This window comes from Hermetia illucens, chromosome 2 (genome assembly GCF_905115235.1).
Source record: "Hermetia illucens chromosome 2, iHerIll2.2.curated.20191125, whole genome shotgun sequence".
Classification (NCBI taxonomy): domain Eukaryota; kingdom Metazoa; phylum Arthropoda; class Insecta; order Diptera; family Stratiomyidae; genus Hermetia; species Hermetia illucens.
This window is the reverse complement of record NC_051850.1, coordinates 171,293,957-171,318,747: the sequence shown is the minus strand read 5'-3', so window position 1 is coordinate 171,318,747 and position 24,791 is coordinate 171,293,957. Positions and strand designations below refer to the sequence as shown.

At 42.8% G+C, this 24,791-nt stretch overlaps 1 protein-coding gene across 1 annotated transcript in view; it reads left to right on the top strand.

The window, feature by feature from the left end:
• The window catches only part of LOC119649002 (dexamethasone-induced Ras-related protein 1), a 192,561-nt gene that overhangs the window by 92,645 nt on the left and 75,125 nt on the right, over positions 1-24,791 (top strand). The gene's annotated exons all lie outside the window — the stretch shown is intronic.

The window sequence follows — 24,791 nt, the reverse complement described above, 5'->3', positions numbered from 1 at the left end:
GGATAACCTTACATACAGCATTATGCCTGGTGATGTATTGCACCGGTGCCATAACAGTACAGCCAGAAATGAGATGGTCCAACGTCTCTAACGCCGAACCACCCATTCTGCACTGGCCGTTCTCCACCCGTTCTTTCATGATGAGCTTTTTATAAGCTCGGGTGGCGACCTCGCCATCCTGAATGGCACACATGAACCCCTCCGTCTCAGCAAAGAGCTCCCCAGCACACAGCCATCTGTTCGACAGATGCAAATCGACAAATGGCTGCCAAAGACAATTCACGTGTTTACCGTGCATTGCCTTCGACTTCCTTTCATCGAGCCGCTCTTGGTCCGACTTCACCCCACTCAGAGACTTGAAAGATCGATCCTTCAAGTTAAGTGGAGTCAGTCCACAGTCTGCCTTGCAGACAGCCGCATGCAAGGACTCGCCTGCTCTTTGCTGTAAAAATAAGCGCGCAGCGAGTCGACTTGGCGATGATGTTGTGCCGCCACGTCAACCACACCCCTACCTCCGATGTCACGAGGCAGGTTCATCCGCTCCACGGCAGACTTTGGATGATGCATTCGGAATTTGGACATAGTTGTCCGTATCCGCCGTTGGACGTTTTCCAGGTCGGTCTTCGTCCACGGCAATATTCCGAATGCATAAGCCAGTGAGGGGATAGCGAATACATTCAACGCGCTCATTTTATTCTTCCCCGAGAGATGCGATTTCAGCACCAGCTTTACACGTCGCAGGAATTCGGACAGCAGAGCTTCCTTCAGATCACCAACTCGAGCATGGGTTGCTTGCAGAATTCCTAGATACTTGTAGAAGTCTGTCCCGGTCATAGCTTCGATGTGGAGGTCACCAATGCTATGTCCGGCATGCGGCTCGTGATGACCTTTGCGAATGGCTTGGATACGACACATGTCTAATCCAAACTCCATCCGAATATCACGGCTGAACATGTCTATTATGCGCAACAGACTTCTAAGATGGTTGTCAGTACCAGCATACAGCTTGATGTCATCTAGGTATATCAAGTGTGTCAGTTTGCACTTAGCACGTAGGCCATGCTTTATTGCAAAACCATGCCCTCTAGCATCATTCAGTAGCCATGAAAGGGGGTTCAGTGCCATACAAAACCAAAGAGGACTCAATGAATCCCCCTGGAAGATGCCCCGCCGTATACGGATGGGCTCTGAGGTATTAGCACCCTCAGATGTACGCACTGATAAGGTTGTATGCCACCCTTCCATGACTGTCGCCATAAACTTTATTAGTTTGGGATGAATGCGATACAGATGTAGGATGTCAATTAGCCAGGTATGCGGAACGCTATCAAAAGCCTTGGCATAATCGATATAGCAACTGAAGAGGTTTCTTTGGCCTCTAGTTGCTTGTCCTACAACTACCGAGTCGATAATGAGTTGCTCTTTGCAGCCCCTTGACCCAACTCGGCAGCCCTTCTTCTCCTCGGACTGAATGTTGTTGGTCTCGAGGTGCGCATTGATCCTTCCACTAATAATGGACGTGATGAATTTGTAGAGGGTTGGTAAGCAAGTGATCGGTCTTGTGTCTGCGAGGTCCTGCACCGTGTCCTTCTTAGGGATAAGGTAGGTAATCCCCGCAGTGAGGAAAGGTGGAAATTCCGGCCGACTCATGACCTCATTTATACTGCGTGCCAACCGACTGTGTACCCTGGTAAATTTCTTATACCAGAAATTCTGCACCCGATCCAGACCTGGGCCCGTCTAGTTCTTCGAGATGTTTATGGCTCGTCGAACTTCTTCTTCGGTAACATCCGCGAAATTCATGCCAGGTGTATTGGCATGGAGGGTGCCTTCGGCGGTGATCCACTCAGCATGCTCAGCATGCTGGGCAGGTAACCCCCAAAGTCCACCCCAATACTCTTTCGCTCCCGTCACCGAGAACTGTATTGTCTGGGCGCTCTGTTGGGATTCGTTGAGAGATCTGAAAAAGCTCCGCTGGTTCCTCGCGTATGTTGCATTCTGGACACGTCTGGAATGACTTTCGCCATACCGTCGTAACCGACTGCATATGACAGAAAGTTTCTGTTTTAGTGTGTCCAGAATTTCAACTACGGGTGTCTCACCCGTCTGCTGGCATTGGCAGTGCTGATCTGAACCAGTTTAGCAATGTCCTGCCTTAGTGAGTCCCGCCGACGTTCCAGACGAATTTTCCATGGTGGATCTCTTTTGTCAACCAAACCAATAACACGAAAGCGAATCTTCTGACCGTGCAATCTGATAGCCGCAACTGCACCACAATACACAAGTGATTGTAGTTGCAGCAGCGACATATCAGCACATAGTTGAGATGCAATCTCATCATTGATTTGAGATAGAATTCCCGGAGTTGCTGGAGATGCATAGAGTCTGGGAATACCTGGTCTATGCAAAGGATCCATATCCGAGAATTCTATACACGCTCTTTGGAATTCGTCCTGAACCTCAGCGGAAACCTCAGCTGTTGCCTGCAGTGCGGCGTGGTGTTGTTGATGCCGTCGCCTCTGCCCCCATCGACTCTCGGTCACCAGTTTCCCCGATGACTTCAAGTCGAACACGTTCCCTGATGGTGGCCGGGATTGTGTCGCTGCGAGTAATAAAGCGGTACTGGCCTGCGACTCGCTGCACAGTCTCGTGCGCGAATTGCGGGAAACGCTCGACGAATCTCTGGTGCAACAAGGGGCGGTAAGATATTGTACCCGCCCCCGCCGTTATTTCGTAGTAGGAGCGGTTGATGAAGAGGTTCATTTCTTCAGTCCATTTCATCCGCTTCCTACGCGAACCTGCTGAAGTGGTCGCCACAGATTGTGGCGAAACAGCTGCAGCAGACGGAGCTGTCCTCCTGGTCGTCGTGGCGCCTAGACGTCGAACCGCCCCACGACTAGCGGTTTCGACGTCGTGCTGTCCATTACGAAAGCTCGATCCAATCACCAAGTCAGACGACTTCTGCGGGTTATCCGTACCGGACCTCAAATTTCTCCTTCTTCTCATTGTTGGTGGTGCATTTTATTCCTAGCTGCCAGGTGTTGAGATAGCTTCCTTAGTGAGTAATCTGCAAGACTGCAAAGTTCCTGCACTTTCCTCACCTACCCCCTGAGACGCTGCGGTGGCGTACAACCATTCAGACTGAAGCTATCCATCCCTCCTCCTTTCACAACCGGGCTTGGGACCGGCTTCGGCGGAGTTATTATTATTAAATTATCCTAACAAATGGAAATATTCCAGTAATAAAATAATCAAGTAAGATTTGCGGTGGCAGTTCGATAACAATTGCAGGTTCTATTTTATTATTAACCATTCACGTCCAAACATCCTTTGCCTCTAAATTAACATAACCCATTTTTTTGTGTGGTTATGGTAATAACCATGAAATAATTGATTTTTATGACCTGAACTACATCATTATGGTAAAAATGAATTCAGAGGAGTCATGAAATAGCCCATGAAGTAATTTTAATGCTTATTTATTGAGCTCGTGGAGGACAAAATGGAATTAGCACAAAAATAAATGAACTAATAGAATTAGATAATTCCCTCATGCTACTAGAAACAGACTCAAAGCAAAGCAAAAAATTTAGGCAGTAATAAAAGAACTAGAACAGTTGCTCCTAGGGTCCTTTTCACAATCCTTTTTCCACATCAAATCTAATATTGCACACAGAATAGTTATAGTTATTTATCGCTATCGAAAATTCCATTCAAATGAGTGAGTTCATTCTGAAAACATTTTCCAAGAATTTTCCTCATGCCTGGTCTGTGTGGGTGTTCAATTTCCTCTTAACTGGCAATATTTTACTGCTGAATGGGTGTATAGTATGTCATCTATACATACAAATAAATATAGATTCGGTTTAGGCCTGATGGCCTGGCACTGATATGTACAAACTTATGTTCTTTCGGTACATTTATATTAAATTTTAGCTTAACATATGCACATATTTTAGGCTTATTGGGGTGTCCGAAATTTATATTTATTTGATGGTGCGCACATAGTTCAATGGAACTTGGTTGCGAGAGCAATCCATGGCAGGAATGTACCCATTGGAATCCATGGATTTTATTTTTCCAAATAAAAGGGTAATAGTGAGGAAATACGAGTAGAACACATCTGAATGGCATCCACACTAAGTCTGACACGGTGTCGGGGAATTCAATAAATTTTCCTTGACTGTGCATATGCATGTGAGGTTCATTGAGGAGAGATGAGAATCCTTAATCTGAGATGGTTCAAAGAATCTGCAGTCAACAATACATTTAATGTTCACATAAGCACAGAAGTAAGTAATTTATGTCGTGCTCTCTTCGAATTTTTATCTTGAAATCATAATCAAATCTGTTTCTGTTACGCACAGGTTCCTGTAATCATTGCTTATTATGTTAATATATATAAAGCCATCTGAAAATATTCAGAAAACCATCTTTTCAAAGAGCTGACATCTCATGGAATGAGAAGAAATATGGACTGTATTTTCTTTTTCTTGGAATTCCCATTACGACGAAAATATTCGAGCACTGACAAAGGAAAATATCCTCATTATGGCTTTCTACATTCTAATGGACAAATACGAAAGATTTCTTCTTATGCTTTCCAGTAGAGTAGAAGGATAAGATCTGTATCTTACATATATAGTGCTTTAAAACAGTACTTGCGGCAAGGAGGATTACTTAATAAGAAAAGGGACTACTTACTGTTTGTTTCTGTTTTTCGTTAGATATCCTTCCTGGTAAACTTTCCTTGGAAATTGATGCGGAAAAATTAAAGATATCTTATCTTTGTAGAATTTAATCCATTATAAAATGGAATGACAGAAAAATCTAATCAAGTGGAAACTCAAATTTGCTCATAATATTTTTATTGGCTATGAAAGGAATGTGACTCTTTATTTTTGAAAGATTTGATCAACCGGAATAGTGTTTGAGGACGATTTGATTTATGGAATAGGAAATTAGGTTGGCAATAAATAAGAAAATCTGTTTTCATATTATGAATCTGAAGGTTATGAAAGAGTTTATCAATTTCTGGGAGGTCGTTCCGTGCAGTTGAAGAAGAAGAAAAATAGCTATAAAAGCAGGAAAAAATGAGCATTCTGCGCTGCTAAAAAGTGGACACTTAAAATTTGATACAAAAAGAACAAATTTATGGTAATAATTGAGTAAATTAATGTTTTGGGTGTTCTGACCATTAACTTTTAAAATTTCGTGAGGTTTTCTTTTCATTGATCTTTGGTAACCTCTGCAGGAAAAGGTCTTCAGATATACTCTATGTGATTCTTCAAGTTCTTTTTGCCTTTTACCCCTCTTTTCTTCTTCTTCAATGGCCACATGCCAAATCGGCCCTTGGCCTCCAGGATAGACTTCCTCCAGCCATCTCGATCTTTCAGTCGCGTTCTCCCGTTGGAAAATTGCAGCAGCTTTTTACTGGCCTCGTCTACTAAGTCCTTCCACCGTTTGCGTGGCTTTCCCATTGGGCGACGTCCTTCAGGTGTGCCTTTGAATAATCTGTTAGGTATTCGCTTGTCGTCTATCCGCTCTACGTGACCTGCCCACTGCAATTTCCGTAGTTTTACAACCACCGATGCTGCTGGGTCGTCATAGAGTTGGTGCAACTCATGGCAGTATCTGTTTCGCCAGTCAGCTCCATCCTTTACGGTACCGACGTAGAACTTTTCGTTCGAATGTCTTGTTGGACTTCTCTAACGCCCGTGGTATAACCCACGCTTCACAGCCTACAGTTGTATAGGTAGTATTATGGTCTTGTAAATGCTGAGCTTATTTTTCCTGTGCATTCTTTTACTTTTCATTATCTATGGGAGTGAGTGATATGATTTGTTGGCCATCATTATTCGTCCCTGAACTTCGTCCTTTTCATTACCATCCTTTGCTATGCTTTCTCCTCCTCAAAATCAAAATCCCCATTGACAGGCTTTGTCGAATTGGTGCCTGTCTTTTTGATCATGTCATGAGTTTTCTTTTCATTAATTCCTAGGCCGACTTCTTGCATGTCTTAATTTAGTTGTAGGAATGCTTCCTTGGCATCTGGAATTGAATGTGACATGATGTTTATGTCGTCGGCGAATCCCACTATTTGCGAAGATTTATAGAGCAATGGTCCCGTGGTACCTGACTCCAGTTTGCGGATAACGTATCTAAGAGCAAAGTTTAAAACTTATCCGGGGGAGTCCTTCTCTATGCTTTAATCCGCAGTTTATTTCGGAGCATTGTGTTAGCTCACCAAGCACCTTTACATGGGATTCAGTCTTAGACGTCATCAGTTCGGTCATTTGTACCTGTTTTTTGGTAGGCACAACCCGTGTACGATGCGATATAAAGCTTCTCGTTTCATGCTGTCATACGCTTGAAGGAAAATGACAAAAAGTTTACACACATCGACATTGAACTCATCGCACTTTTCCAGTAGTTGTTTGACCGTGGTTAATTTGGTCCATCGTGGATGGTCCTCTTCGAAAGCCTCTAACCTAGCTTGGGTGATTTTCGTCAGGATCTTGTAGGACGTGCACAACAATGAAATGACTTGTTAACACTGATGCAGGGAATAAGTGTTTCCCGAAATATCGGTATTTGCAAGACCAATAAATCAGCATTGGGAATATTAAAAACAAGTTTTTATTATTTCAAATGAAGTGCCTCTGTAGTTGTCATAGGTAAGTTTGCCTTCTTTTTTGTGTATAGTAAAAATTACGCTTCTGCGTCAGTCGTCAGGAAATTTGTCATTTGTCAAAATTTTTCAAATAAGTTTATGGAGGAGATTATCCAGGCAAATTGCTCCCATTTGTCATAGTTCAGCTGGAATACCATCGAATCCCCGGGCGACGTTCAGTTTTTGGGCACGTAGAGCTGCTTTCACCTAGAAGGAGGTTCGACTGGTGTGGTGTTTATAACTTCCGGGTTCGTCAAACTCGTACTTCATCCATCTTTTCTTGATATCGTCGGGATTACTTAGGATGTTTCTTTGATCATCCTTACAGAGACTTGTCGGGGCCTATAGGCTCGTACGAAATCTATCACCGCATACGGCGCGGCTCGTATATTTTTATATTTCATGACGTTGTCAAGTTTTAATATCATTGTTGTATTTTCGCTGTTTTTTCTTGAACATCCGGTTTGATATTCGTCTAAGCTCGTCAGAACTCTCTTGTTTTCTTCTTGTGGGTCGTTCTATGTATTTTTGGAAAGCTTCTTTCATTTTGTTGATGGCATAACGACATTCCTGGTTGAACCAATCATTATGGGTGCATTTATTTGGAAGCTGATTGATTTTTTTGCGGATATTTTTATTCCATCTTTTAGCCTTGACCATGTTTCTTTGACGTCGAGTTCGGCTAGCGATGTAGTATTGAAGTAGTTGAATAGCTCTGTAGTGCTGTTATTTGCCTGTCTCTAAATTTATCTATCTTTGACCTACTCTGCTTCGCATGATATGTTTTGGTAAGTCGACATCGAAACTTGGTCCTTACTAACATGCGGTCAGAATTACAATTTGACCAACGTAGTGACCTTACATAATTACGTAATTATGTTTGCAGCCGTTTCTCGATAAGAACATGGTCAATTTGATCGAATGTGCGATGCACATGTCCTTTTGTGAATGTTGCGATGTGCGAAGCAGGTACAGCTTACCGTCTTGTTTTCAGTGCTAGTGAAATCAATAAGAAACTGGCAGTTGCCATTCGTGTTTTCATGCAGGCTGTGCCTTCCAGTTTGTTTCGTCAATAAGAATCCTGTCGTCCAAACTGGGCGTTGAAATCCCTACCACTATTTTTATGTCATGCGTTATAAACTCGTTCCAGGGTATTGTGGAACTCCTCCTTGAGCGCGTGGTCTTTTTCTTCCATTTTCTTTCGATACGGATTACACACAGCCATTTATTTATTGCTTTAAAGTCAATTACTTGTTCTTTGAATTTGTTGTCCATGATAAATGCCGCTCCAAATTCTCTGCTTCATCATTAACGGCTCAACAACCAGACATCTCGGTTTTGCGCCGAGGTCCACCAATTTGATATCCCTAAAAGCTGCCCGGCGTCTTGGACTACGCCATCGCTGCCACGTTTTTTTTTCACTACCATAAATTTTGCCCTTTCCGGGCTGGATTACTCTCATCCATGTGGATTAAGTAACCTACCCACCGCAACCTATAGAACCGAATTTTATCCCCAACCAGATGGTTATGGTATCGCCCCTAAATTTCGTCGTTACAGAGGCTACGGAATCGTCCATCCTCATGTAGGGGGCTAAAACTTCTTCGGAGGATTAGTTTTCCAGTCCGAGGCTCCTTTTGGAACTCCGTAACGTTTTTTTTTCTTATAACGCTGTCGGTTCTACCCAACCCGCAGCCTGGACTAAAAGTTGGTACAATTTGTGCCGTTTTTAGAGCCGCGAAAGAACTTCCAGCGGTCACCACGTACAGGTAGGAGATTGGGTTTGGTAGTAGAGATGTTGGTGATGGTTCAGCAGGAGTTTTCCAGGTTTTATGCTCCATCGTGGGTACCAATCCACGTTTCGCTCTAGGACCTACACTACCCTTTGATCACCACTGCATGTTACTCGACGTAAATTACACTTATCAGTCCCCTTACTTCATCCCGTTAAAAAAATTATTAAATTAAATTAAATTTAAATTAAAATAAATAAAAAATAAAATGAAAATTGAAGCGGAAACATTACAGAAGGAAGCGTTGTTCCAAATTTGTTTCCCAGTGCAGCTCAAAATTAGTGAGACATTGTTATGGAGCACCAACCTGCATCAAATGCTCATCGGAAATCATTATGTATGTGCATGGTATAGTCTTCGAGCTTCAGATATTTAGACACTGAACTGGACCAAGTTTCATACCACTTTGAGAAAATCGCCCTCAATCTCACGGAAAGGTTTTTCGAAAGAACGGAAACCATCCAAATCCTAACATTAGAAGACTGCATCAGCAGAGTAAAAAAAAAACCCCATTGACCAGATTTTTTCGTCTCCGCCAAATAGTGAATTCCACCCTTAAATTCCAAATTCTGCTCTTTCTTGACGCTCCTTCCTTGGTAGAAGTACTTAGAGGATAAACGCAGGAAATGTAATATGCGAAGTTTTTAATTAATCAGGTTAAATTAGATTAATTTAGCGTAAGTAAGTAGTTTTAAGCCTTCTCGCGCCTTTAGCGGGGGTAGAGTTTTTTCCAAGCAAAGGAGCTTCTTTAAAAAAATAAAATGTGAAGATCGATAATATAATAGATAATAAACACTAAAAAAAGTAAGCAAATGTAATAGCGACCCAAGTTAAGATAGCTTTTTTAGCTCACCAAAAAGTTAAGATAAATCATGTGTAAACCAAAAAAAAAATCACTTTTGTTCAATAATTTGGAAATGATAGTACTCAAAGGAGCACCTCACTAGAGGGTATTCTATACATGAGGATTGATGGGCTTGCAGGGAGGTGTATTGAGAGACTTCCTATTTGCTTTTTGCATACGTCATTCCATGATTTATACAATCATTCGTGATAATTTGATGACGAACTCCAATTAACAATGTACTGCAGGCTTTATTTTTCCGGCACTCAGCACCCTTTTACTCCAGAAAGAAAAAGTTTGGATTCTCATTGACGTGGATGAAAACCAGAACGTACAGACTGACTTAGCGTTTTCCAACCAAACATCTCTCATTAGATAAAAATCTCTGAGCAATTTGTATTGCACCTTTCCGAACCACTTTTGCGTGACTCAGTTCAATTAACAGCGTTTGCTTCAGATTCCTAACCAAATCTTGATGGCAAATTACACCTTGCCTTCGACCTAATTCTTTGTTACCTGCCATTTACGTTAGGAGCGTTTTATTTCCTTTTGATGGTTTGCAGTAAAATACAAAACTGTGGAAAATGTGGAAAAATTGTGTATTAAGGAACAAGTGGTCGACTGGCAGTTGTGGGATTCCTAGAGGGCTTTTTGGCGAATGAATTATTCACAAGGTTATTCGATGAATATTCCTAATACCTTCGATTTTATAAATGAGTTGAGGAAGAAATTGTACGCCTCCCATCAATACGGATCACAGATTATTTTGAGGGTTGCTTTTATTACGTATTTGATTTGCATAATTCGGAGGATGCGCCTGACCTGTATATCATGGGGTCCACTATCGCAAACTGACTTCGGCATAGGTGAGTTGATTGAGGGTCGGCACCTTGATCACATTGCTCTGTATTCGAGTGCCCGTACGACATGGACGTTTGGGTTTGATTTTTTTCATTGCTGTAGGGATATCACTTGCAAGTTGGTATCTATCACGATCATAAAACTGAAGTTAAGGCTGACTGAAATGAAATGTGGAAACTAAGAACTAAATTATGTTATACAAAAGGGTGAACAGGAGTCATATTTGTACATACTTGACTGTCCACTGTGGTTGTTTTGGCTTTCTCCATGACTTCCCGAGGAGTTTGCCTCATCCTCTAGTGTTGTATTCCATATAGTTCTGGTACGAATGATTCGTCAGCCGCCTAGAAAATTCAGGCGTAATTGCTAAGTTTGAACTGCTATAACTTTGGCGTTAATTGCCAGATTTCCATGAAATTGCGATGGCGCGTGTATGCGAAATATGGTCATCTATGCTGGTGCGAAATTTTGTAATCATAGGATGAATTTAAGGGGGGGTTTTCAGAAAATTTCTAAAAGTTACTATTAGTAAGTTTATTTGAGCAGATATCGGAATATGACTTATTTTGAGGCCTAGATTTTATCTAAGCCCACTTTCCTGATTTGTTTTCGGATTTTTGGGTTGGGTAGTTTCCGAAAATGAGTCCTGTCTCACTATAAGTGCGCACATTTTGACTTTTTACTCGCGTACTTTGCAATTCACACCAAAGGTATTAATCAGGACCTTTCATTTGATGCCCTACACGACTACATCCTATGGAAAAATTGTTTAAATCCCCCCTTTGCATGTGTGAGGAGCCCCCCTTTAAACTCCACCCAAATTTATTTAACTCACTGAATGCGTGGGATTTCATAGCTCCCGCCTGTCCGTTCAAATCATTTCAGCTGTTTTGGAGAAAAGTGTGTGTGACAGGCAGACAGAGAAATCGATTTTAACAGGGTTTTTTTTGCACAAAACCTTAATAAAACAAGTCGGGAAACCGGAAGCTGGGCGCTTCAGGTATGAAAGGTTTTGTTTGCTTCTTCTGTGAGTATATATGAGTGTAGAACTATCTCATTTGTACGTAACGCGTTGTGTATATGCAATTAGCATGTCTGGCTATCCACTTTAATGTGGTATAGACATTCCGTTACAGCAAATTTACACGGTAAAGTCAACACTACATAACTACTGTAACTTTGTCACTAACAGTGTGATTTTGATCAAACTTGGGGATAATATGCTTCATATTATATTTTATACTACTACCAGCTTTTATTACTCTGTGGACTTTTATTATCGATGTGGCGAGTATTTTGGGGCCTGGACACCATAGAGGCAGCTTCATGATTTTTTTCAGATTTTGCGGTTGGGTAGTTTCTGAGAATGGCTCCGTTAAAGAAATCATTACTGTGCATCCCTCCCCCCCTCGTCTTTATAACAGATATCAAAGCTAGGCTTCGCAAAGTACTGATCGAGACCTTTCATTTGATACCCAATATGAGACTATATTCGGTGATTTTACACCCTCCTTTTGCATGTATGAGGACCCTCCCCCCACTTAATCTCAACGTAGAAGGATAGCATTCGCTACATGTCTGGGCGTTCACAGTCCCCACTTTCCCACCAAATTTCGTGTCAATTGGTATAGCCGTTTCTGAGAAAAGTGCGTGTGACAGACAAGACAGACAGACATCATCCTGGCTTTCGCAAGGATAATGCCGAACATAGGAGGACCACGGCATACTTGCAGGCTGCTCATAGCTAGGGTGGTGAGTTCTATCCTGCTGTATGCAGTTCCAGTTTGGGGAAAAGCGCTGTAGGTTTTAAGCAATGCAGATAAATTAAGTTTGGTTTACGGAAGAACAGCCTGGAGGGTGTGTTCTGCCTTGAGGACGATGCAGCGTTCGTCATCTCGGCATTGACATCCTGGCAATCAAAATGATGAACATTTAACACCAGGTCCATCTCTCCCTTATCGCAGGTGAAAAAAGCCGAAAATGAGAGATATATTAGCAGATGGCAACAACGATGGGACCAGTCAGAAAATGGTCGTTGGACTTATAGGTTGATCCCTTCCATCGGGGAGTGGCTGAAGAGAAAGCATGGGGAAATCATTTATAATCTCACCCAGTTTCTCACCGGCCATGGAGGATACCTTCAATACCTGTACAGGTTTAAATTGGACACTTCCCTTAATTGTTCAAACCGCGACGGGGTCTCAGAGGACCCAGCGCACGTATTCTTCCAATGTCCTAGGTTCGTGGAAGAAAGGAGGAATCAAGAGGAAACTCTTGGTGAAGTGCTATCACTGGGAAATTTTGTCCGTAGAATGGTATCTTGCTAGGAAGACTGGGGTGCGATCAATTACATGATCACAGTAATCCAGGATAAACTGCGAAAAGCAGAAGAAGTTAGGAAGGTGCGGTTATGACACCCGCGGGTAGATGGAAGGAGATTTAGCTAAAATAAGCTAACTCCGTCCCGTGATGTAATACCTAAAGTTGGTTTCATGGGGTAGGGGGGGAGTCGGGGGTGGTTTTAGTGAGTAAAAATCACCCTGGCGTGCCCAGGACAGAGTCTTCTGAAGATTTACACTTCCTTAAAAAAACAGACAGGCGGACAGACGGAGACACAGACAGACATTTAACTCATTTTAATAACGATTCATGCAGCTGACGGACCGATCACATTTAATGCTCACGACACAGCTTGATACGCTGGACGGGGATTTAAAAGCATCGAGATAAAGAAAAATAATAAAAAAAAATAATCCAGATCAGGCATTTGATAAATCCAGATGGCGAAACCGATCACGACGAGCCGACCCCACTTGTTAACGGGACAAAGGCTGAAGAAAAAGAAGACTTACGACTACCAGATTTTACCGCTGCTAAAGATTTTTGTAGGGAAGTTTTCTATGTGGCGAACGAGCTATGACTGGGCCACAGGTTCCCTCTACGTTTCTCGGAAGCCTGCCTGCACAAAGTCGGAAGCTGTTCTGGTCAGTAAATGGCAGGTGATGGGCCTCTTTTGAGATTCCGTCAAAGATGCCTTAGCATGCTGAGACGAACACCAGGCGTTAACCTCAACAATGAGACCCAACATCCGCTACAATATGAAAGCCAGTTAACCTCGCAAAATGGGCAAGAGGCTCGTAACTTTCTGTTTTCGACTGTGGCGACTGTGTCACCCACAGCTCCAAATTATTTGCGATTTCTGTCAGTGAGCAGACACTAACAACCCGCGGTCAGGAACGCTTCATGACACATCGAGCATCAACTAAAAATACAAGAACGGAGGAAAACTGGTCCCCAGATTCCTCGCGCTAATCACGAAAGGCGATGAAAAGACGATCTTTGTCTTCGACAAAAATTGTACTACCGGAAAACAAAATACTCCCGAAAACAGATACAAACTAGGGAAACGTAAGATCAGTGTATGAGATCTCCATTTCTTCTGTGAGCCCCAATTGCCCGGGCCCAATTTCAATTTTAGTGTGTTTGACACTTCTCGTCCTTCTTCTTCTCTAAAAACCAATCCCCATCTATGTAGCGCGGCAAAGCAGAGCAAGGCAGCCACAACCATAAATTTCCCTTCCGTGGCCGAAGCCTGAAGATTTAAATTTGAAACTTCTGGTTTCACTATTGTTCCGTCCGATCTGTCAGCCTATTCTTTACCAACGATGTTCGAGTGAGCTGTTGAAAAAAGATTAGAAACGTTTCGTTCAGTCGTTTTAGGTGGAACATCATCTGCTGGCCATAGATTAGAACCATCTGAAATAATAAAACTTGTTTTTTCTATTCGCTATTGGAGAAGTTTATTTTGCAAAAACCGATATTTCGGGAACCACTTATTCCGTTCATCAGTGCTAGCAAGTCTCCTCATCAGTGGGTTTATTGGCAATATTTATACTAATCTAAGATTAGACTAGATTAGTATAAATTTTGCTAATAAACTCACTGATGAGCAGATTTGTTAGCCCTGATGAAGGGAACAAGTGGTTTCCGAAATATCGCTTTTTGCAAAATAAAATTCTTCACTAGCGATTAGAAAAATCAAGTTTTATTATTTCAAATGAATAATCTCTAGAAGCACCGCACAATTACATTCAAATAGATTAAAACCAGTTTCTCCGTGACTTTTCCTCCGCTCCCAACAGACTCCAGAATAAAGAAGGGAAGGAATGGCTCCCGAAGTACTGATGCAGATGCAGTAATAATGCTGGTTTAGAGTCAAAAATTGGGCACCATATCCTGTTTCCAAATGCCGAAAGCATCAATTCAACACGGAATATATTTTCATTATTAAAAAGCTTGCTTCATTATATTTGCATATTGCTGCATTAGTAGATAAAGGAGTCCTGTACAGAATCCCATTTTTAACTTCGCGTAAATCACTCAAGAGATGGTATCGTCAGGAAATTCAATTCTCTGGGGAAGGCAAATACTCTCTTCGTCTGTAGATTAAGTTTCGTCAGCCATTTACATTCGAAGTTTATAGGTTGCTAATTCATAAGTTTTACTGGAAAAACTTTGTTCCCAACGCGCTAAGGAGTCGATGAGAGTAACTGATACATATGCACATAGCGCGGAAGTGGATTTTGTTTGCTATACCTTGTTTATATCTAGGTTTCCCTCCCATCTATAATATTTCCGCATATTTTTAGATATTGAGAACTATTGGAAGAGTATGTTTACTTGTTCGCGGATAAACTTCTGGAATGAAATAGCGAACCGTATTATTGCTGGGGTTCAGATACAAAAAATATACGCAGATTCATCAACAACAAAAACACGGTCCTCTTAGCTTCAATTACTCTATCGAAATAATGGAACTTTCCATTAAAAATGTATAGGAAACCACAAAAAAGGATAATTATCTACTTTGAAATAGTTATCATGTCTTGAACGCATTACGTGATGGGAAATTTTAATGGGTGCAAGTATTATACCGACAGATGTATTCGGGGCTCTATCAATTACTGACATTCCTTATAGATTACTCCGTAGAAATGGGGCTTTCCATGTGTTCTCATATGGTTATTGGTTGTTTTAATAAAAAGTTCAACGCGTGAGTTTGAAATTATCGATTTTGTCATTGCAGAAATAAAGTACGACACAATTCAAAATTATGGTATCCCTCTGTCATGAATAAAAAATTGTCCGAACATGAATTGAACATTTTTTTATTGCACATTTGTAGATTTATATCAATGAAAATATACTTATTGGCTGACGATAATAGCTAGCATGCAACCTGTGGAAAATGAAAGTAGTATCTAATATTATTCGTTCCCATCGTGACACTATAGCCCGACGTCGGTCCCTGGCCACCAGGATCGTTATCCTCCAATTATCTCGGTCACGTGACCACGTCCTTCAATCTTGAAAGCCCAGTAGTTGTTGAAGGCGTTGTAGTTTAATGAATTTCGACGCTTCTAGCTCATTGTACAGTTCATACAACTCATGGTTGTACCGGACGCGCCATCCATCATGGTCGCGAAAATCCGTCGAAGGACTTTCTTTTCGAATGAGTTTTGTATACGCGGAGCTTCGTCTTTCTGTGGACATGGTTCGATTTCATTACGGGAAGGACGAAAAAGAAATATAAAACTGTCTACGAACTCGATGTTGGGGTCAGTAATGCCCTCTGCGTCGGAGCATGACTTTTTTGGGAGTAGGATAGGTGATTAGCTTTACGCACAGAGTGTTGGACTCTCGCAACAGAATGCTGTCAGATTACCAACTAAATACTTCCCTATTAGCAAAGAACTAGCCTGGAATAGTGCTTCAAGCTTCGGGCTAGTCTTTACACTGCCATGGATTTGGGAGCCTTCAAGTCAGGGAATCCTTTCCACCAATGGGAAGAGAGGGGATGAGAAGAGCTTTTAGTTCAAGGAACTCTTTGCCATCCGGGCCCTCTCCCGATCGACTTCAATCTGCTTGATCGTAAGAAGAGTCCGAACATAATGCGCAACATGTCTCCAGCTGCTAGCGCTCTTCCGCATCTCTCTGATAATGTTATCAGGAGGGAGCTCCCCAGCGTCCCAGCTTTCACAAAAGAAAAAAATATGTTCAGCGTTGTGCGCCGCTCCATTTCTCTGCCTGCCGCTCTGCACTTGAGCAAAAGCATCAGCCCATACCTCCGCGCCATAGGGCAGAATGGACTGCGTTGCTCTCATAAGGAGACGTCTCCTAGTAGATATAGGGGCCCCGACATTCGCCATTAGCCGACTCAAGGCCGAGATTCCAGCTGCAGCCCTGTCCACTGCTGCTTTGATTTGATTGAAGGAACTCATCTTCGAGTCGAGCATTAAACTAAGGTATTTAACTGCAAGTTTTGACTCTATAGTCAACTCGCCTATCGATATTAGACGCAGGGTTAGGATTTTCAAGACGACTACTTCGGTTTTTCCAGCGGCTGAAGGCTGAAACCACGAACAATCATCCATCTGCTTACCTGTCGCATCCATATGCTAAGTCTTTTTGCGTCTGTTCAACAGTGTGTTCGGCAGTAAGTACCGCAACGGTCTCCGCATAATTGACCAGGCGCGACTACTCTGACGCGACTCCTGACGTGATTTTCATCCTCCTTTGGCCTTCTAGCGTCTCATAGAGCAGCGAGCGGTTTTTCAAGAGATAGCTTGATAAAAGCTACGACGATGAAATCCGCGTACGGTTGTTGTCAGCCAACAGAGCCTATTTCAGCTTACAAAAACTGTTTCGTTAAAAACGTCTCATCATAGGGTCAAAGCTCTTACTGTATAAGACAATGATCTTGCTAGTCCTCACGTATTCCTCGGAGGATTGGGTTTTTAGCAAGAAAAATTGGGAACTCTTGGCCGCGTTCGAGAGAAGAATTCTTCGAAGAATTTATGGCCATCTACATGGGGATGGACAATTGCGTAGCCTACATAACGACGAAATCTACAGGCGATACCATGACCGTCGGTTGTGGATAAAATCCGGCTCAATAGGTTACGGTGGGTGGGTCATAGGGATAGGCAATATCTACGTTAGAAAAAGAAGACGAGGCAGACCCTGCCGGAGAAGGAGCGATGGCGTCGGTTCGGACGCCAGACAATTGGGGGAGCTCGGCATCAAACCGGGGTGTCTGGAGTTCCTTATTAAGGTAGGTCTACACCGGATACCGGTTGTTGCGCCGCTGATGGTGATGATGATACTTCGCCTTTAAGGTGCATGTATCCTCGTTGGCGTATAAAATTTGTGCCAAACCGCGGAGCTTATGACACTCTCTCCGTTGATCGGAAATTTCTGTCGTGGACCGGTACATAGAAGGCTTGTCTCGGCCTCTGGGGCATGGGAGCCTCACACGCTGTCGTTATCAGGTTCATCACAGAATTTATTGAATCTCGGGACATGACGTTGATGTCATCTCCATACGCCAACAATTGTATCCACTTAATGAGTAGCGCTGTTGTTGGTATCCATTGTTCGGATAGCGTATTAGAGTGCTAGGCTGAAGTGCTTCGGCGCCAGTCTGTCGCCCTGCTTCAAACCAGCATGTGTTTCAAAAGGATCAGTCACCTGTTCTGGATCCTGATTTTTCCTGAATTTTCGTCAGTAACTTATAGGACGAGCAGACTAGTGGAATGCCTCTGTGGTTTTCACAACGCAATCTAGCTTACTTTTTGTGGATGGGACAGATGATGCTCCTGCATCATTGGCCTGGGATCTCCTCGTCCTCCCTGATTGGCAACAGTAGTTGGTGCATCGCGTTTAGTAGTCCCGTCCCACCGTTCCAGTTCGAGTGGAGTCTCCTCCGCGTCCGACTTGGATTTCAGTGACCGCTTGGTGAAATTAACTTCTTCTGCTGTCAGAGGATGTGTAGTGGGATCAGGATCAGCAATATCGCCATCGATTTGGGCTACTTGTATGGGGCGTCAGATTCAGAAGCTGTTCAACATGGGACGCCTAGCGATTGTTGATGGTGTCGGCATCGCTGATGATGTTTCCATCTTTGTCCTTGCAGGGGCTAGTCCGGGGTTCATAACAGTTCTTAATTGTACTCACTAGTCTATATGCTTGCCTGGTATTTCTGTTAGCTAGGTTAGAATAGGTCAGAATATCTCCATTTCTACCGTCTAATTATTTCATTCGAAATTCGCCGTTGTTCGTCATACATTTATTTTCTGGCTCTCTGGATATATTATCTGTAGACTTTGTTCATTGCGTCGAGTGATATTCTGCATTCATGGTCAAATCAGTCAATTTGCGTTCGCCGAGATTTGTATCTCAAGACCTTTTCTACAACTTCCGTGATTGGACCTTTAAGATCTCCCCAGAACCAGTGAACATGTTGCTGATGCTGCGTAGCATAGGTGATAGTTTTTCTGCAGGACGGCTGCGCCTTGGCATCGTTCAGGAGTTCATCAACAACGAAGGTTTTTTTAGGCCTGATTCCCGATTGGTGCACTGAAGAAATTCCCATCCCACACACTGGACCAATGAGGAAGTGGTCAATTTGGTTGACGGTATATGCGTTAGGTGATTTCCACAACGACAAGATTTCTACTGCTTTTAATCGTTGACAGTAATGATTGTATTCCCCATGGAGGCTGTGTCTTATAGTGGTTCCCCGATGCCAGCTTTCGTTTCCGATTCTTGCATTAAAATCCCCCAACAGTATTTTGATATCGTTTGCTGGGAGTGAGTCAAACAGTGTCTTCAGGCGTGCATAAGACCTGTCTTTCACTGCATCTTCCATGACTTCGGCGCATGCACGTTGATGAGTCAGATCTTGAAAAAACGAGTCCTGATGCGAATCGCACTCAACTTTCAGTTGATAGGTTTGGATTCGGTGACGAGTGGCTTGAGCTGTTTGCTCATTATAAATGCAACTCCAAAATCCTTGTGACCTGATGGTTTGCTTATTTTTCTAAGAATCCAATTTATTTTTTGTACTGCAATCATACCCAATTTGTAAATCTCGACCTGTTGAAGGAGGGCCTTGGCGATCCTTGGTTTGTTCAGGAAGCGTCCATTCCACGATCCGAAGGAATAGTCTGCCTGTTTGGTCGTCGATGTTTATCCGTCCAATTCGAAGCAAATGTTCCTGGTTTCTTAACATGGTGGAGTTTTGCATAGAAAGGTTGTCGGCCGTTCGCAAAATCCTACCCAGAGGTAGCCTCGGTGATAGCTGCTTCTGGTGGTTCGGAACGTGCCAGAGTTCGCATAACTATGTTGCAGGTCTGGTTATATAGTTCGTGACAGACTACTCATCTGAGTTGCTTAGGTGTAACTCAGCCATTCAGGCTACAGCTATCCCTCCCACTTCTTTTCTTAACCATGGCTTGGGACAGACTACGGCTGAGTTCATCTAATACTATTGGGTTGCAAAAATAATGGACAAAGTGCTATAAAAGGCTGCATAGCGAACTCCGAAAATGCCGTTCAAATTACTTCGCAAACTGTCAAAGCAAGCTATAAGATGTATCTATTTTGAAGTTTCGTCACTTCAGAAAATCATTAAGTATTGAATGAAAAAGGCAGCTGAAATTCGATAACTGAACTGACACCGGCTGAAAAAGCTATTCTCGCCCTTTGCGCTGAAAAACGGCCCTTCTCAAATAATTCCATTCTGTAATCCAAATGTCGTAATTTTTTCAGGCTATTACCAGTTTTTATGGAATTGTGTCGGTTTATTCCAATGTATTTCAAATGAAGGTAATAAGCCATGACTTGCATTAATGACCTTCCCTTCAGCTTATTTGGTTGTTTCCACTATTGAAATCGATTTTCTGGCTGTCAACTTGTCACGGGTAATTTGTTTTGAATTGGTTGTACCTATGGTCATGAAATAATGGGTTTATTTTTATTGCGAGAGGCACCGATAAAAGTTTTACAGAAACAAGATTAAATGCGCGATGTTAAACATATTTGCCCTTTACATCAGCTGCTTTCCATTTTTTTAGCAGACGAAGATTCCACAAGCAAAGACCTCCGTGCTTTTGGTCATAAAGCGATCAATCTTCCTCATTTTCATAACATTTTTTTGGTTGCCAATTTTTCAGTGACTGATTAACGTAGTAGTCCGTAAGCTCTACTATGGGGAGTAAGGGAGATGAGGATGTAGCCCCCACGGCTTATTGAAGGAGGTCAATGTTAGAGAACGTAGTGAAAGTCGATTGCGTAATCCTTTCGTCTCCGTTCGAAAATTTGCATCCTTTCGGCTGTATTCTTGTCGGAGTGAAGACCATTCCTTTCATTTGAGACAAAGGGAAATGACAAATGGGGACGTCCGACGAGATAAAAAGGATCCTTTTCACTCAAAATTTTTCACCACCAATTTAACTGGGCAACTATGATATATAAAAAGTAAAACTCTACGTCGTAATCCTTTGCATCCATACCAGTAAAGGAGGTAGTTTTTGTATTTTTATGGACATCGAAGGCGTCGATAACACGTCGCACAATATGAAACCCTTATCCTGAGATTGATCAGAAACAGTCTGGTCTTCTGGTCTGGTTTACGCGTCATCGTTCGCCGTTACCTGAAATGCGCTTCAGTTCTTCCACGATTCCTTGAGATGCCTGCACGTCTGTCACGATGATACGATGCAGACAGGTGTTGACGAAGGTTTGCACTTTTCGGGTAACAGTGGGGGTCACTTTACACACGCTACTCCCATGTATTAATACAGAAGGAATACTAGTCCAGAACAGTTTCAACATGCTTCGGAGTTGAGATAACTGCATTTCCAGATTTTAGACAAGGAAACGAAAGCGGATCTAGCGCTGTTAATTCGCCGAGCAACATCTAGTTTGGTGCCACTGCCGACAGAAACCACGCTTCCTAGATATGCAAATTGACCGACGTCTACGATGCTCCGCCCATTAATGCAGATAGGGAGATTGCGTTGACCGTCAGACTGAGAACCTTGGTTCCGTTGGTATTTATCTTCAATTTCACTCTACTTACCTCTCATTCCAAATCCTGAGCCATTTGGCGAAGGTCCTTGACCCGGTGAAAGAGCAAACAGATGTCATCAGCATTGTAGAGGTGATTGAGATAAAATGTCGTAGTCCATTGAACTCCTTACGTCCTTCGGGTAAGATAGCATGAAGAATGCCACCGAAATCAAGAAAGAATTAACATCAGTGATAGGATGCAATCATTACGGACTTCGCTTTGGACCTCAAAATCCTTCGAGGTTTTGCATCGGTGCAGCACTTGGTATTTTGCGCCATTAGAGCAACCTCAAATAATAACTATTAGTTTTTCTGGAATGCCCCTCTTGCATAGAGCAAATACACTTTATTTTATCTATTATCTTTGCAACGCCAGGGAGCATGCAGATACCACTCCAATTGTCACACTCAGCACGGATCCCCTTCTTTGGGATCTTGACATTCATCCTCTTCTTCCACTCTTAGGGAAAGGTTTCGGATTCCCAAGATTTCCGCAGGAGTGGAAATAGTAGGTCTGCAGTAACAGCAGGTGCAGCGATAAATAACTCTGCGGGAAGACCGTAAATCTCAGCGGCTTTGTTCCGTTTGAGTCCGTTGGTAGCGGAAATGATTTCTCTTTTGCTTGGAAGAACAGTTAGATCTGCATGTTACGGTGACTAGCCATTTCAACCAAGAGGAGGAACTTCATTGGATGTAATACGCTTAAGAACTGTGGTGAAGTGTTCTTTCCACCTCTTCAGTTGTTCATTATCTTGGATGAGAATTCGGTCGTTGACGTCTTTCACAGGACAATTGAAAGATTTGCGACCACATGCAAGCTCGATCAAAACTTTTTTTTTTAATTAAAATTATTAATTTAATTTTAATTAAAAAAAAAAATATCAGAGATATTAATTTCTTCAAACTTTTTCGTGTCAAAATTGTAAAATTCATTTTTATTATCCTCTGGTTGGCGGCAGACTGTTTGTTTGCCCGGCTTGGAAAATGGTTCTCTTCGAAGCTTTCTTTCTGAAAATAATGGAGAAGTGAATGGAGATGGACTGACGGGTTTAAGGAAAACCAGTTTGAACCGTCTTAATCAGGGCCGGCATTGACGTCAAGCTTGCCAATGGGGTGCCAGACAAGGAGAGAGTATCGTGGGGACTGGTAGGCGATGCAGGCTACATCCACTAGTGGGAGAAAGAGGAGGAAGGAGAGACAACATATACTGAAAAAAAGTTGCTGCAGAGTAGATCACAAGATAGTTGAAGGAAGTTAGCGGAGGAGTCAGAGAACTCAATGGAGGAAGGAGGTAGCTGGGTCAGACTGCGGGAGTTGCGAATATGGGACAAAAAAGTTTGAGTTTTTGGCGCTCCAGTTTTCAACACTCGTCACATTTCTGGACTAAAGTATTAAGGGTTTGACTGAGCAACGCGGAGTTTTGGAAAAAAAAGAAAATAAAGTCAGCATAGGTTCCAGAGGACAGTAACTTCTTCCTCCCTGTGAGTTTCTGATGAAGTTTTTTGTGGACTTCAATGGTGAATCGGACAGGGAAAAGGCGCAGAGACTTAAGAGAAGAGGAGACGTAATAGGGAAGAAGATCTGATAAAATGGTATACAAGATGTTCAGTGCTTAGTCATACGTTAATGTAGAGAGAAGTAGAGTAGAGTAGTAGAGAGAAGTCAGTTGATTGTCGTTAGGGCTGAGTTCAGACTTTCGAAGTATCATCATTATCAACGGCGCAACAACCGGTATCCGGTCTAGGCCAGCCTTAGCAAGGAACTCCAAACATCCCGGATTTGCTTGGAGATCCACCAATTTGCTATTTCTAAAAGCTATGCCAATGCCATCGCTCCGTCTCAGGGTCTGCCTCCCCTTCTTTTTCTACCATAGATATTGACCTTATAGACTTTCCACACAGGATCATCCTCGTCCATACGGATTAGGTGACCTACCCATCACAACCTGTTAAGCCGGATTTTATCCACAACCAGACCGTCATGGTATTGCTCATAGATTTCATCGTTATGTGGGCTACGGAGTCGTCCATCCTCATATAGGCGGCCAAAAATTCTTCAGAGGATTCTTCTCTCGAACGCAGCCAAGAGTTCGTAGTTTTTTTTTTGTTAAGAATGCAAGTCTCCGAGGAATATATGAGGACTGGCAAGATCCTATGGTGAGGCATTTCGAGCGGAATAGTTTTTGTAAGCTGAAATAGGTTCGTTTGGCTGCCAACAACCGTGCGCGGATTTCCTCGTCGCTGTTATCGGTTGTGATTTTCGAATGAATATGAATGAATAATCCCCAGTTCTTTATCATTGGTATCCTTGTATAAGGTATGGGAGCCGACGTATCGCTTGGATACGGCCGGGTAACGATGTCACCCCTACTCAACCTCCCATCTGGAGGACCAGTTGGTACAATTTGCCTCAGTTTCTTCCTTCTCCGCCTGCAGTTTTTCATTAAGAAAAAAACGATTGACCATGAACTAAGCAATCACCACGTGGAGGTGGAGACAGGGTTTGCTAGTAGAGCTGCAGAACCGGGCGTTTCCCAGGGTTTATGCTCCATTGTGGGTACCAATCCACGTTTCGCGACTGCCGCCCTTTTCGAAGTATGCCTTACGAAATGTGGTAGACTTGCGCACAAAAGAGGAGTGGCGCCGGGAGATCTGAGTACCAAACTCGAAAGCAGGATAATGGGCACCATGAGCAAGAGGGAACATGAGAGGATTGGGAAAGACAAAGCACTGGAAGGTTATAGAGGACAAGATTAGGAGTGGGATTTCAGTGGTTTCTGGAAAGGTTAAATTGGAGGGCGGCACAGGTGTTCATGAAAGTGTGTAAAGGAAGGGAAGGGAGGGTGGAGATATATAGAATAGGGAAGAGAGCCAGGAGTCGTAGCTAAGAGAGCATGAGAAGCTTTAAATTGCCACAGAGGATGAAAGGAAGAGAGAAGAATAAAACGGTTAGGACTTCTGATAATCTGTTGAAGAAATCTTCGAAGGGAGAAGGGGGTTGAAGCAGGAGGAGGAGAAAGAGATGATTTCGGCGCACTCTCCGCGCGGAAACTTAACATATCCAACGTTCAGCCCCCTAGAATTTTTAACGACCGATTCTCATGAAATAGGCACAGTAACGCTGAAGAAAAAGAACAAGGTCACCTCTGCCAGTTGTATTGCAGAGCGCAACGCTGTCCTCGTTACAAGGAAAGGCAAAGTAGCTTTCCTTCCGAGTTCCTCGAATCTAAAATCCTGTTATCTAACCACGTTTCAGTAATGCTGATGACGCGATGTTAAAATGCTAAGGCAAATTACTGGAAACCCGACAGCTTGATCCTTAGACCACAACATTTTGGTAAAATAATCTTAAATTATGAAACTCATACATGTTCGGCGAGGAAGGCGAACGGGCCGGAAATTTTTTCGAAGTTCAATCCTTTGATAAGGCTTGATGACGAATGGGCAATAGCATCGAAGTCTTGAGGATATGTTTTTTTGAAGGAAGCTATCATTCGGTCTCGAGAATCATCCGTCGATTTGAGTTGGCCTTGATTCTGATGTAGGCAGGAATATCGTCGGAAGTGCTGAAGTACGCTAGCCTCCTGTTTTGGTTGCGAGGTGATGTTCAACTCTGGAGCGACATGAGACCGGGATGACATTAGTTGTGGCCTATGGTGCAGCATTGGCGGGTGCCATTGAAGCACTGGAGAAAGCGTGCGGGGGCA